This window comes from Notamacropus eugenii, chromosome 5 (assembly GCF_028372415.1).
Source record: "Notamacropus eugenii isolate mMacEug1 chromosome 5, mMacEug1.pri_v2, whole genome shotgun sequence".
NCBI classification, from domain to species: domain Eukaryota; kingdom Metazoa; phylum Chordata; class Mammalia; order Diprotodontia; family Macropodidae; genus Notamacropus; species Notamacropus eugenii.
The window spans coordinates 180,824,069-180,840,007 of record NC_092876.1 but is presented as its reverse complement, the minus strand read 5'-3'; positions in this window follow the sequence as shown (position 1 = coordinate 180,840,007).

The following is a 15,939-nucleotide window of genomic DNA, read 5'->3' as shown; positions in this document are numbered from 1 at the left end:
CATATATTTTGTTAAGAGATTGCTGACTGACAATAGGCTGAACTCAGAAGAAAACAGAGAAACAAATAAGGTTGGATAATTTTTGGGATTATGCACAGGTCGTTTAATGACTAGAAGTTACTTCCTGTCCTTAAATCCCCATTTGTTTTTAATGAAAATATTCTCTGGATGATGCTGCATGGTTGGGAATCAGAGAATGCCATGATCTCCAAAGAAACAAAATTCATAGATGGCCTGAAGGTCAATAGTAAAAAAAAATTAGTGGACATAAGCAGAGTAGTATATATTATACCTAATGATTTACAGGTGTTTGGTCATATAAAAGAAATCACTGAGAATATGTACGGCTTGAGTGTTCTAATGGTACCACTGAAATATTAAAGAGATGCAGAGGGAGAGATCTATTTAACACTTGGGAGACCTTCTGTATAGGGTTTATAGAAAAACATGGTTTGGATTTATGGAAAGAATTATGCAAGTTCAGGAAATATTCATACAAAGGTCTTAACCCAAAGAAAGAGAATCAACATGACTGGAAAATAGCGTTTATTGTCTTTCTAAACCAAATTACAGAGTTTTTTTCAATATTCTTTCCTAGGCCATCAATCACTCAACAGACATTCACTCAGTATCCCCTATATGTAGGTACCCCCAGTTAGACATGGCTCATGCTCTCCAAAAACATGTAATTTAATGAGAGGCAGAGGGTACCACAGTGCCCCACACAGTTAGGTACCCAATAAGTATCTGTTGAAAATGTTGATTTTGAAATAAACACCTGGAAAAAATAATATCATATATGATCTGTTCTATTGTTGAACTGCCAGATGAATTGTAAACATGGTAAGGGCTACAGCAATACAGGGGAGGGATGGGTTACTATGGTGGGATAATTCTTAAATGTTAAAATGAAATAAGTGGGAAATATATGCTTCTGTTTTACAGAGTCGAATATTGTGATTCTTTCTTCATGTTGCTGTCCATTTACCCATGGTGAACAAGAAAGTCTATAATAAGATCAAAAGGGTAAGTCTCTCTGGTATCCTGGTTATGACACATTGACTCAATCTCCCTAGGGAAAGTAGAAAAACTTGTGTGTCATAGAAAGCATGGAAAAGGGGCCTTCTTAGGAGAATATCACAGAGTCACTCCCCTACGATCCCCACAAAGAAAGAGTCTTTGTTGAAACAATTCATTAGCTCTTATTTTCAAAAGACAAGGTCATGGGGTTAGGAAGGAAGTATTAGATGGGTGAGCTTGCTTGCTTCATCAGGTTCATGAAAACGATGCAAAGTGAAACATGCAGTCCATCACACAGATTTTAATAGTTGTACAAACACTCTTAAGTGTGTTAGATTCTTTAAAGGTTTGTTGACCTAAAAGAAACAGAGATGTTCATGAGGAAATACGAAATGCTTGGGTCTCTGTTGTTGTTGGCTCCTTTTTCTTTTTTTTTTTTAAGGAAATTGAGTTTTGCATTATTAATACCCTCGGCATTTGTTCTGAGCTGCTGACACCCTGGAATAGTTCTGCTACTGCTGTCAGATTGTAGCTTGAGGTTAAAAAAATCCACTTTCCTTATTTAGTTCTGGGGTACCTTCTGCTGAGGGTAGGCAGAGGGGAGCAAGTGGAATTCAGAAAGCTCACCACTGGAAAATGGGTGGACATTTTTTGAAAATACATAGGAAGGCAGTGAGAGGGAGGGAGAAAGTAGGTTGAGAGAGTTGCCAAAATAAAAATCTGCAAAAGTAAATCAATGGGATATTATAAATTCTGCTCACTCGCTCACAAGATTATGGCACATGCTTGAAGCTTTTTATATGGGTCTATATGAGTCTCCTCCCATCCTTAACCAGGTTGTAAGCTAACAACTTCTAGTTTAAATTTCTTCTGCATTATCATCATCATCACAAAGAACATTTTTAAAATGCCTATATGACAGCTTTATGCTAAGCACTTTACAATCATTTAATCCTTTTAACAACCCTAGAAGGTAGGTACTATTATTATTTTCCTTTTACAGATAAGGAAACTGAGGCAAACAGGTGTTAAGGGACTCAGCCAGGGTCACAGAGTTAATAAGAATCTGAGGCAGGATTTGAACTCAGATCTTTCCTGACTCTAGATCTAGAGCTCTTTGCTACTGTGCTAGCTGATTCATTATTATTGCATAGCAATGATCAATCTATCCACCACTCAACAAGCACTTATTAAGCACTAATGATGTGCTAGGCAGTGTGCTAAACACTAGAGATAAAACAAGAGAGCAAAAACATCCTCTGCCCTCAAGAAGTCTGGATTTTAATAGAAGAGAAAACATATAAACCAGAATATGGGAAGATGCAAAGTAACAGAGAGAATCGCATTTTAGGAGTGCTAGAAGAGACCTCCTGAAGAGGTGGTACTTGATCTCAGTCTCAAGGAAAGCCAGGGATTTAAAAATTGCAAATTGGGAAGTAGGGAATTCTAGGCATACCAAACAGTCATTGCAAAGGCAGAGATAGGAGATGATTGACGTGTATGAGGAATCACAAATAGGCCAGCATAACTCTATCGTGGAGACAAGTGGGGCCTCAATGCATAGAATGCTGGGCCTGGAGCTGGGAAAACCAGGATTCAAATCCTGACTCAGACTCTCACTAGCTGTGTGACCCTGGGCAAGTCACTTGTCCTCTATTTGCCTAAATCCACTGCAGAAGGAAATGCCAAATTACTCCAGTATCTTTGCCAAGAAAACTCCATTCCCAAAGAGTCAGACATGACTGAACAACAATATACCTATATCTAGTGTGTAGAGGGAAGTGGGGTGTAAGAATATTAGAAAGTTAGAAGGGTCCAGAGTATGAGGAGCTTTAAATGCCAAAAGACTTTATATTTATAGACCCTGGAAGCAAATAGTCGTATGGTTCAGGAAAATTGTTTTGGCAGATCTGTGAAGGGTGGAGCATGGCGAGACTTGGTTGGAGGTGATCAATTAGAAAGCCATGGCAATAGTCCAGGTAAGAGGTGATGAAGGACTGAACTGGAGTGGTGAGTATGTGAGTGGGGAAGAAGAGGACACATGTAAGACATATTGTAGAGAAAGAAATTATAATTTTTGGTAACTTATTGGATATGTGCAATGAATGAGAGGAATTTAATATAACCCTTCATGTTGTGACCATGTGGGATTAGATGGATGGTGGTACCTGGAAAAATGAGAGAAGAGTTCAGAAAAGAGAAGAGTTTGTGGGAAAAGACAATAAGTTCTGTTTCTGACATTGAGAATTTGAAATGCCTATTAGGAACTTTGTTCTAAATCCAACAGGAAGAAATAGTCTTCCTCCTGGATCTCAGAGCTAGAACTGGACAAAGAGATCTGGTAATCATCTATATAAATAATTCAACCAATGGGAGCCAATGAGACCACCAGGTGTGATGATATATAGAGAAAAGAGAAGCAGTCCCAGGAAAGAACCTTGGGGAACACCCTCAGGATGTAGGGAAGTATTTTGTCCCCAATTTGCCAACCCTTAACCATGTTATGCCCTCAGACCAGTCTGGGAACCTTATGAGAAGTGGCAGGTAGCTTTTCCCATTAGACTTCATACCTAGAAACTGGACTTGACCTAATGGGGAACTGATATTTCATTAGTATGGAAAATCTCCTCTCCTTTGGCACTGCAACCATCTGTAATGGACTTCACTAGTGGTTGTTCTCCCTCCTTGAAGTGTCTCCCCACTCTAATCCATCCTTCAACCAGCTGTGAAATTGATCTTCTACGGGTCTGACCATGACACCTCCCCCCTTTACTATTCAATATATTCCAGTAGCTCCATATTTCAGGTGGCTAGATAGCCACAATGGATAGAGAGCCAGGTCTGGAATCAGAAAGAATCATCTTCCTAAGTTCAAAATCCAGACTCAGACACTAACTAGCTGTGTGACCTCAGCAAGTCATTTAACCTTGTTTGCTTCAGTTTCCTCATCTGTAAAAGGAGCTGTACAGGCAAAAGGCAAACCACTCCTGTCTGTGTCTTTGCCAAGAAAATCCCAAATGAAGTCATGAAGAGTCAGACATGACTGAACATCAGTAACAATAACAAATTATATAGTATCTCCACTCTCAAATATATAATCCCTGGTTGGCTCTTAAAGTCCTGCATAATTTGTCCCTTTTCCTACCTTTCCAGTCTTACACCTTCAGCACATCCTCTATGATCCAGGGACATTGGCTTCCTGGCTGTTCCTCACATGATCCTCCATCTCCCAACTCCTACAGTTTTCACTGGATGACCGCCCCTCCCAAGCCTGAAATGTTCACTCTCCTCATCTAGATCTACTCACTTTCCTGGCTTCCAATCTCAGCTTAAGTTTCTCCTTCTATAAGTCTTTCCTAGTCTTCCTCAGTCTTGGTACCTTTCCTCTAAGACTATCCCAAAGATGCTGTATATATCTTATTTGTACATAGTTATTTCCATATAGTCTCTTCCCTTAGACGGTGAATTCTTTTACATCTCTCTCTCTCTCTCTCTCTCTCTCTGTACCTACCTACCTAGTAGTTATTTTTGGTATCTTCAACATTTAGCACAATACCTGGCACATGGTAGGGGCTTAACCAGTAGTTCACTGAGTGACCTACCATCCCAAATCCCAATCCTTCTATAACTTAGAGGTAATTTGGTGGGTCACTGAGATTAAAGAACTCATCACTTTTAGGTCAAACTTGTGATGAGTCTCTGTGAACTTAGTAAGAGTAGCCCTCAGTTGGCAGATGCATTATCCATCAACTAGACTTACATTTCATTGCTTTCTAACTTGGTAGCCCTTATCAGGATTTCTACTCTACTAACAGATCATTTAGGATACCAAGTACATATTCAAAGCACAATGAAGTAGTAGAGTAGACCTTGAAAGGAGAAAAAAAATATGACAATAGCACCAACAATAATAAAGGCAAATGACAGTTGCCCTTTCTTCACAACATCTCTGTGAGGCAGATATGCAAGTATCTACATTTTTTCCCTCTGATTCTTGAACATGGAAGGTATACATTGAGGTGATAGAACATAGCTGTTTAGTATCCAGACAGAGGCCTTCTGCTACCAGAACTCTTTCCAGAACTAGGACTTCAGGAATCAAGTATAGCCAGGAGCCCAGCTCCATACATATGTGCAATCTACTGGGTGAGCATCATCACCTGCCAACTTGGTATGATACAAAGGAAAGGCTTCTAAGTGTGAAGTCAAATAGCTAATTTTGCCCAAGAAAACTCGCCATCTAAGCTCTCTACTGCCTCTGAAATTCAATTTCCCTGTGTTTGGATAGAGAATATGCTGATCTCAACTATCTTGACATAGATACCACTGTCTACCATCACGAGACTCTAGATGGTGGGTATTCCAATTAATTAGTATTTCCACTATCATATAACTAGAAAATTTTTCTCTTTTCTCCCTCAATCTCAGTCTTTCAGACTCATGAAGATGACTTTCCCCTGCTGCCTCACTCACTACATTTCTTCATCTCTTATCTATATCAGTCCTAGACCCTATCTTCCCCTGACCTATCTTTGACCTTCTGAAAAGCATACTTTTTTTCTGTCTTCTTGCACACAGAGACATATTGCTATCTCTGAAAGACACCACATCCCAAGTTGTATGGAATATGTCTTCATCTATGGCCCCAGATTCAGCAGGCCAGGAGAAAAATGAGACATACTTGTTGCTCCTCACTGCCACTTTCAGATTCCTCTTCTACTTCTCAGCAATTTCTTTCTTTCAGCCTTCTATATTATCTAGTCCAGATCTCTGTTATTACCTTCTAGAGTCATTCTTCCTCTTTCATCAAATAATTCAGTACTTGGGCAATAGTTTTACTCTATACTCCAGGTAGCAACTTCAAAACATGTATTATTATCTTCTCAAATACCTTAGATCCCCCATTCATTAAACTTTTTAGTTCTCCTGACCGCTGTCATCAATCCAACAAAGCCACTCAGTCATGGCAACGAATCTTATCATCACCCATAATTGTGTTATCTCCATGAAAATGAACTCTGAAATTCCTTTTACTGATCATAACTTCCTGCCTATCCATATTTCCCTCTACTTCGCTTCTCCAGACCATAGACTTCCTCCTTATCAAAATTCCCAGTCCATCATACCTATCTCAACCTGTTTCTTCCCTTATTTGATGACTCTGGAGCTAACCAGCTCAATTATACATTGAACAGCACACAAACATATGTATACTTACATATATATATATATGTATATATATATATACACACATTACATAATTGAATCTCTTGTCCCTTTTTCATATCACAGATCTCAATCCTGAGTTCTCCCCAACCATCTTCCATTCATCTTTTTTTAAATTAATTTGCTTTACTCCAATATTGCTGAATGCTATATTCAACTCCTTTCTCACTCATATGTGTCATCAGCTTCATCTCCTGGAATGAGGAAATGTCTGTCTACCTTAAAAGCTCAGCAAATGAAAGTAATAATTTTGGAAGGACCCCTATTAAGTGACTAGACATCCATCTCCCTCTCCATGGTCCATGGTCTTCATGGTATTGGATCAAAATGGTCTTGCCTTTGCTTTTGTTCATGATAGGAAGCCTCTTCATTCAAACAGCCCTATGGTCAGAAGAATATTCTGCCTTTGTGTCTCTCCCTCTTCTGATGTATCATAGACCCCTTTGGCAGTCTGGTGAAGCCTATGGAGCCTTTCTCAGAATGCTTTTCAATACATAAAAAACATAGGATCACCAAGGAAACCAATCATATTGAAATATAGTTATCAAAATATTTTCCCATCCAAGTTGACAGACCTAAAGTAATGAAACCTTGATATAAGTATTGATCCTTGCTCACTACTTACAAACTTGCTAAGTGTTCCCACCCTTAAAAGGCCTTCATTTTGTCCTGCCATCCCCTCAATTTTTCTATGTTATTTCCCCCTCTCACAACAAAATACGCATAAAAAAACCCCAGCTCCCCAATATAAACAAACAAAAACTCAAACACTTAGAATCACAGTCTCTGCTTCCCCACCTCCAATTCACTCCTCAAACTCTTGCAATCAGACTTCTCGCTCTCCCATTCTGATGAAACTACCCTCTAAATTTATCAGTGGTCTTTTACCCGTTGAACCTGATGACAGATTTATTTTCTTTGTCCTCATCATTCTCTTTTTCATAGTCTCTTTTTCTTTACTTCCCATGACACTCTTCTCATCTAAGTTGCTTGGTATCTATTGCATTCTAGTGTCTTTTGCTTATTCATTACCATTGAGGCCATCCTAGCTTCAAGTGTGGATGGATATTCTCAAGGCTCTGTCTACAAAGTCCTGAGTTTGAATCTTACCTCAGACACTCTCTGGCTGGGTAACCCTGGGCAAATCATTTTATCTCTCTTAATATCAGTTTCCTCCTCTGTAAAATCACAATAAGTGTACCTACCTCCCAGGATCATTGTGTGAATCAAATGCAATTGTGTATGTAAAGTGCTTTGTGAAACTTAAGCCAGTATCAGTGTTCCTTGGTCATAGTATGCTTTTGCTTTCCCTAGTTGATGATCTGGTGAATTTTTCCTGTGGTTTCAAGGGCCATCTCTCTACAGATGACTGCTGGCCAAATATTTCTGCTGTACATCACTAGCAGCCTTCTGGATTCCCTCACCTGGATATACCTTTAAAATTAGAAATTCAATATGTCCAAAAGGAACCATTCCCTGTTGAGTAGGGAGGATAGAGAGTTGTTTGAATACAACGTCAGATACTTATTAGCTGAGTGATCCTAGGCAAGCCACTGAACTTCTGTCTACCTCAGTTGAATCATCTGTAAAATGGGGAATAATAGCAGCACTTACCTCCCAGGGGTATTATGAGGATCAAATGATATAATATTTATTAGATGCTTAGTACAGTGCCTGGCACATAGTAGGCACTATATAAATGCTTATTTCTCCTTTCCAGATCTGCCCTTCCTAAAAACTTGCCTCTTTCTGTTAAGATCCTCACCATCTTTCCTAGGGATCTGGCTTTACACATTCAGAGCTATCCTCCTCTCTTGGCTTTCGCTGCCCTACCCCTCATTCAGTCAGTTACCATGTTTTGTTGATTTGACTTCCACAGTTTTAAATTATGTTTTCATCTATCCACTTAGAACATCCATTTTCGCATCACCTTTCACCTGCACTTTTACAAATGCCTAATTGACCATCTTACTATCAATTTCTCTCCTAACCAATCCATCATCCACACAGTTGCCAAAATAATCTTTCTAAGATACTAATCTGACCATGTCATTTCTCTGCTCAAAAACACTTTTAGCAGCCTGTTGCCTCTAGGATAATATGCAAACCTGGCATTTAAAACCCTTCACAATCTGGCTCCAACCTCCCCTTCCAGACTTATTTTACTTCTTTCTCTTTCCTGTATCTATTCTCTAGCCAAATTGGACTCCTAAATCTTTCCTGAACTCAGCATTCTATCTCCTGTGTCCAGGCCTTTGCAGAGGCTGGCCTTCTGCCTGGAATGTTCCCTTCTTCACCTAACCTCCGCCTCCCCAAATCTCTGCTCTTTCTTCCCTTCAAGGGTCTGTCCAAGTGACATGTCCTAATCAGTAAACATTTAGTAAGCATCTGTGACATGCCAGGTCCTGGGCTAGGTCCTGAGCCTTTAAGTTCAGATTTCCAACCTAAAATTGTCCCATATCCCGGGAGGTTAGAGCTCTCTTCATTTTCAAATTAACATTATATTTCTCTATGTACATGCTGGGTCCCCCAGCAGGACCCCTGAGAGCAGGAATATTTCATTTTTGTCAGTGTGCCCCTAGGATCTATAGTAGTACCTTGAATATAGTACATACTAATGTACTAAAATGTCTGTTGAACTAATTTGGCCTGATCTCATCTCATTGTTTATTACTTACTGCTCATACGGTAATGGACTGAAAACTAAAAAAACAACAACAACAAAAAAAAAAACCTGGTCATCCCACAATACCTTTGGTAAGAAGCAATTGACTTCTGGGATAAAATAGTAGTTAAGTTTTTCCATGTTCTAGCTGGATGGCAAACTTAATTGAGCTCTTTCAGTCTATAAAAATATACAGAAAATAAATATGGAGCCATAGTCATTGAAACTTGTCATTTGTACAAAAATTATTAATATGGGATCTATAAAGTTTTTTTAATATTTGGTCTTTCAAATATTTGGTTCCTTTTATAATTCTTTGCATTTTCTGTTATGTATTTAAAAGTGTTATTCTAGATTTCATCAGACTACCAAAGGAGTCCACGACAGAAAAAAAAATTGTCAATAAATGTTTTATTGAGCACCTACTATGTGCTATGCACTGTGCTAAGCATTGGGGATACAAAAAGGAAATTTAAAAAAAAAATTCTGTGCACTCAAGGTAGCCTCTAGTCTAATGCAAGAGACAACATATAAACAAGTTGCAGGCAGATAAATTGGAGATCCTCTCAGAGAGAAGGCACTAAAGGTTTCTTATAGATGGCAGAACTTAAACTGAGTCTTGAAGGAAGCCTGAGAAGACAGGACACAAACTGAAGAGAAGCCCAGGCATGGGAGATAGCTAATAAAAGAATCTCTGAGTCTGAGAGTGGAGTATTTTGTGTGAGAAACAGCCAGGAGGCCTGTCACTGGATCAAGGAGTATGTGGAAGTGGGTAAAGTGTAAGAATACTGAAAAGATAGGAAGGGACTAGGTTAGGAAGGGCTTAAAAGCCAAACAGATGTTTATGTTAGATCCTGGAGGTGATAAAGAGCCAATGGAGTTGATTGAATACAAAGGTAGATTGGTAAGTCTTGCACTTTAGGAAGACTGATTAGACAGCTGACTGGAAGATGAATTGGAGGAAGAAGAAACTTAAGGCAAGGAGAACAACCAGAAAGGCTATTGCAACAGTCCATGCATGAGGTGATAGCCTGCATCATGATTGGGGTAGAGTCAGAAGAGAGATGGGACATAGGAGACATATCACTGAGGTAGAAAGACAAGTCTTGACAACTGATTGACTGGCAAAAGAGAATGGCAAGTTGAAGATGACATCTGAGTTGAGACTCTTGTTGACTGAGAGGATAATGGTACAAAGGTCAATATAGAAAAGTTAGAAAAAGGGAAGGATTTTCGAGTGGGGGTGGAAAATAACAGATTCAGTTTAAGAGGTCCAATGAACAGTTGGAAATGGAGATCAGAAGAAATGTTAGGGCTTGAAAAATAAATCTGAGAATCATCTTCATAAAAAATGATATTTGAATCCATTAGACCCTAAGAGATCATCAAGAAATATAGTGTTGGGGGAGAGGAGAAGACAGCTCAAAGTAGACCCGGAGGGATACCCATGGTGGCTAGACATTACCTAGATGAAGATCCAGAAACTGGGAGACCTGACAGGTAGGGAACTAAGAGAGCAGTATCAAAAAACACTTAGAGAAGACAGAATATCAAGGAGAAGAGGGGAGTGGAGAATATTAAAGATTGTAGTGAGATCAAAAAAGAATGAGGACTGAGAAAAGGCCATTAGTTTTGTCAATTAGGAGATCATTGTTAACTTGAGAGAGAATGCAGTCTCAGTTGAATGATGAGGTCAAAAACCATAGAGAAAAGTTGAGAAGAGAGTAAGAAGAAAGGAAGTGGAGGCACTGATTGTAGATGGCTTTCTCAAAGAGTTTAGTCATGAATGGGAGAAGAGATGTGGGGTGATAGCTGTCAGGAAGGATTAAATGAAGTGAGATTATTTTTAAGGGTGGGGGAAACATGGACCTCTTTGTGGGTCACAAGAAAGCAGCCATTGGACAGAGAGAAACTGAAGATAGGGAGACAGGATGATAGTGAGGAAATGTGCTAGAGAAGGTAGAATTGGATGGGATCACTTGTGCATGTAGAGGGGTTAGCCTTGTCAAGGAGAAGGGCCACCTCTTCATGTGAGACAGAGGTGAAGGAAGAGATAATAGCAGAATTTAATTGAGTCAAGTGATATGAGGAGGAGGAGAGAAGAGGGAGTTCTTGGAGAATGGAAATAAAAGGTAAGGTTCTCATCTGAGTAGTGGGAAGGAGTCATGAGGGGATTGAGAAAGAAGGAGATGGTTTATAAAAACCACTGCAGTCAGTAAAATAATGAGTCAATTAGGGAAGTAAAAAAGGATTGCCTTGGCACAGTGAGGACCCCATTGAGATTGTGTAACATAAATTTATAGAGGACTTAGTCCTCAGAGTTTCGTTATTTTCTCCAGAAAAGGTGAGTGTGTGCGTGTGAGTATGTGTGTTGGAAATAGTGTGTCATTGCCATGCTTCTGCCATTTAAAGTAAACCTACCAGTGAACATGCCATGCTTGGTGATTTCCAATGACTTACCTGAGTTTTTGTCATAGAGTTTCTCCTTGGGTATTTTTGATGTCCATTTTACACTTAGCCTCTTTCTGGACTTTATGATTTGGGTCTTTCCAAAATCTCTATTCCACCTGTCTTTGTAGCTCTATGCTCTCCCTTAGCACTCAGGGTTCTGACATGGGCTTTGAACTAGTGGCATTTGCAGTTCTAGTAATTTTCTTCTAGTAATAAGAGAATGAAGGACAGCATGCATTCTGTTCTGGCTGCAGATGCTGGTATCATGGGATAAAATTAAGAGGTAGATATTGCAGGGAAGGACCTATGCCTAGAGGAAGGACTAAAATATAGGATGAATCAGTTAAGTATGAAAAAGAAAATGGAAAGAACACTAGCCCTGATGGTAAAGGACCTTGGTTTAAAACCCCCCCCTCTGACTCAAACTGTGTGAACTTGTGCAAGTTTCCTCAACAGTTAAATGAAACATTTCTTCCAAGGTTCCTTCCAGTTCTAAGCCCATGATTCTGTAATGATATAATTATTTAGCCATTCCATACCTTTACTGATTAGAATTATGATAGGATAACAATGGGAAGATAGAGATAAAATAATGAAATTTCAGGAAAGATGCAGGGGTCCCTCAGCAGGATCTGGACATAGATGAGGAGGCAGAAGACCATCAAGAAAACTGGAACATGGAAAATAACTAAATATGACCCCCAAACCATACTCATGTTTTTCAAAGAAAAATTACTCCGTGTGAAAGGCAGCATCCTGATGGCTTAAAAGATTCAATATTTTTTATCAAAACCCTATTCAGAACTAAGAATAGTTCCAACATCTGAAGATTATGAATCAGATATGAAAATGAGGGAATTGATCCAGAACACGCTATATTTATTCCTGCCTCTGTTCTTTTTTTTCTGCTACTCTTTTCATTTTGGGTGCTCCATCCCTTCCCCACTTTATCAATCCTACTCCTCCTTCAGGGCTGGTAGGTTCAAATGTGGCTTCAGACACTTACTATGTGACCCTGAGCAAATCATTTAATCCTGTTTGCCTCAGTTTCCTGCAAAATGAGCTAGCTAAAGGAAATGGCAATCCACTCCAATAGTTTTGCCAAGAAAACCCCAAATGGGATCATGAAGAGTTAGGCACAACTGAAGAATGACTCAACCACAATAAAATCTCTTCCTTTGAGGCCCAGCCCAGGTTCCACCAAGCCTCTTCATATTTTTTTTTCCTTTCCCTACTCTAACTTTCTGTAATAACACTTATTGTCTATACTACTACACGATTGAATATTTGTTCTTTTCAAATTTTTTCAATTTTAATTGCTATTAATAACCTATGTTTTCAATGTCACCTTCATTAATAGAAGTTGTCTTGTAAGAATAAAAAAAAACAAAGAAAAAAGCTGTTCAGGCAAAATAATCAACACATTGTCTGACTCGTGGTACATGCAAGTTTTTGCGCACTTGGTGTCAAATTCAAATAGACACAGATTCTTGTAGGCAGCACACTGATTTAGAAAACCACATATTAACATTATCTATGTTGTGTTACACTTTTGTTAAATATTTCCTAATTATATTTTAACCTGGTTCAGTCTGTCTGAGGGCTATGAATTTCACACCTTTCTGTAATTAGTTTCCCAACTCTTGGGAATTTACACTTACCCTATATTGTATTGTTCTGTGTTCCACATGTGTATATCCATTCTATCCAACTGAGACTAGAAATTCCTAGAAAACAGGGTTCATTTGACTTCTTCTGAATCTCATAATACCTAGGACAACTTTGGGCATACAATAGTTAAAGACAAAAGCATTTATTTCACTCATTCATTCCATTGAACAGAGACTGCTTGCTTGTAGGTGTAAAATGTCAACCTTCCTCAGATGCTGCATAGAGATGCAGACACACTGGACTGTGGATTCCACAAAATGAACACATGCTCTACCCCTCTGCCCTAACACTCCCAGCTACCGCAGCAGAGGAGGCAGCTTGTTTGAATCTTTCAATTATGCATGCGTCTTATGAGACAGATCTGGCTAAATGAAGTGACTGCAGCAAGGATCCCTATGAATTGTTCATAAGTACAGGCTGGGGAACTTCTCTAGCCTTCTCTCCATGATGCCTTCCAAGCACATTCTTCATTTTTTTTCCTCTCTCCCTCTGTTGGGAAGCACCAGGGTAATTGTAGGAGATTCATCACTGACATTGCTTCTGGTCAAAGCCACCCTGTGAAGGGGGATTGGGTTGATAAAGGGATTTTTAAGCATCTAGAGAAAAAATGGAGCCCAGGTGATTTTTGATGCTGGAGATACCCTAGCCCTCCAGAAAGTCTAGATGGGATACTTGCACACGGAGAGAGGTAGCTTCTATTTGCCTAGATTTCATGAATTAATTATGGTACAACAAAAAGAAGATGGGCTCTGTAATTGGAATCCTGAGGTTCAAATCTTATTTCTTCTACTTAAAGTAACCTTAGACAAGTCACAGCCTTGCTGAGACACCATTTCCTCCTCCAAAAAATGAAAGGTCTCTACAATCCTCTTGTAGCTTTTAATCTATGACCAATCCTCTTAGGAAGGCGTGTCCTTTTGTGTTACTGTAATTCAGTTGAATTGCCCTTTCTGATATTCCTTTCTTCTTGACCATAGCATCGTCACCCTCACTAAAACCTCCCACATCTTGCAGGTTGGTGTAGCATTAAGTAATACCTTTTCCCCCTGAGACTTCCATTTAAAGAAGAGATGGTCAAAGAAGTTGTGCCACTGACAGCCAGGGAAGGTAGTGGTTGTTGTTTGTCCTTCTTTCTCAGAGACAAACAATGACACCAGGAAGGTGATGTCATGCCTTTCAAGTGAGCTGGACTTAAATGAGGAAGGGGCCATTCAAAGTCACAAGCCTCACTTCTTCCTCCAGAGTCATCAGAGTCCAGTAACAAGATACAGATCAGGATGGCTGGAGATGGCCAGGGAAGGGTAAGATCAGATTCAAAGGCAAAGAGCCTTCTTTATTTATTTTGAAAGCTCAGTAAGTAGCCTTTCCTGTGGCATCTGGCCTCACTTGAGCAAAATCCTAACAGGTATCTCTGCCATGTCACAGTGGAAAATGATGGGGTAGGGGGAGAGGAGGAAGAGAATTTCACTTAAATTTAGATTGTGGGAGTCATACTAACCAATTCCTAGAAGGAGGAAATGTTTCTACCTTGTTCTTAAATCACTTTTATGTCATGGACCTTTTTGGTATATGGGTGTAGCTATGGGTCCCTTTTCAGAATAGTGCTTTTACCTTATAAAATAAAATAAATCAGATCACAAAAAACCCAACTATATTGAAATATAGTTATCAAAATATTTTTTCACATCCAAGTGCATGGACACATTCCTGGAAATTTATCCATAGACTATTTGAGAGTCCATAAATCCCAGGTTAAGTACCCTTGACCTAGGGCTGGTCCAATCACTACTTGATGGTGATGAGAAAATGGCAGACAAGAGAGAATGGATAGGTACACCAATGACAGATCAGATAGGGATTCAATCAGTAAGACTTAGTCACCTATTCAGCATTAGTACCACACTAGGTGCTGGTAATACCTAGGAAAAGGCAAATAATGCCATTTTCAAAGAGCTTTCACTCTAGTGATGAGAATAGTTACGAATGAGAATAAGAGAAAGACTCTAAGAAAATGGATGGTTGAGTTCTAAAATCTATCATAATATAGCAATTTCTATGTCTGTATTATTTGTTTTCATATGACTCCATCATGAAAACAATCAATGTGACTAACAATTTATTTTAATTTAATCTAATTTTAATTAATTTTAAATGAGATTTCACTAACATGGATGATGGCATGAGGATCCCTGAACTCCTAAGTGCCCTGATCCCAGAATTTCTTATTGCAACCCTTCCAGACAGAGGACACATAAAGATGGAAAACACACAGCTGGAAGGAATGGGACAGGGTAAGTGCGATAGGAAGTATGAGGGAAGGTCACATTAGACAGGTAATGAATATTTTCTTTGACATTTTAAGCATATGTACTTCCATTCTATTTATGTGTCTCTTGCCCAGGACAGCTGAAAATTGGGAGTTAGGATTCCTGGGGCCTTTGTTTGACTTACTCTTTTTATGGGACAGAGCCTCCCTGTACCTTAATTCATCCATCTGCATAACAACACTTAGCCTCTGGCTTTCCTGGATGCTGAGTGCTAGTTAATGATGATGAAGTCCTCCAAAGAGTCACCCCCACAGGATGCTCTATTTGTGGGTAATTATTGAGGATTCAAATGCAGATCCAAAATCCAGAACAGCTCAGTTAAACTGCAGCAGGGTAGAAAGCAAAAGTGGAGACATTTTTCCATTGCTAAGAAGTCATAACATACTCAAAATTTGCAGAATTTATTTTTCAGCACCAGAAGAAATTATCATTAGGTCCCCAAAAAGAGGTGCTTTTTTTCTTTGTCTTTCTTTTTTTTTTGGTGGGGTGAGAGTTGGGGATTAGGAAGGTGATTGGAGTGATGCATATCTGAGGCATTGAGGGGCAGGGGAAAGATTTGCTCAGGGATGCTTATAAGCC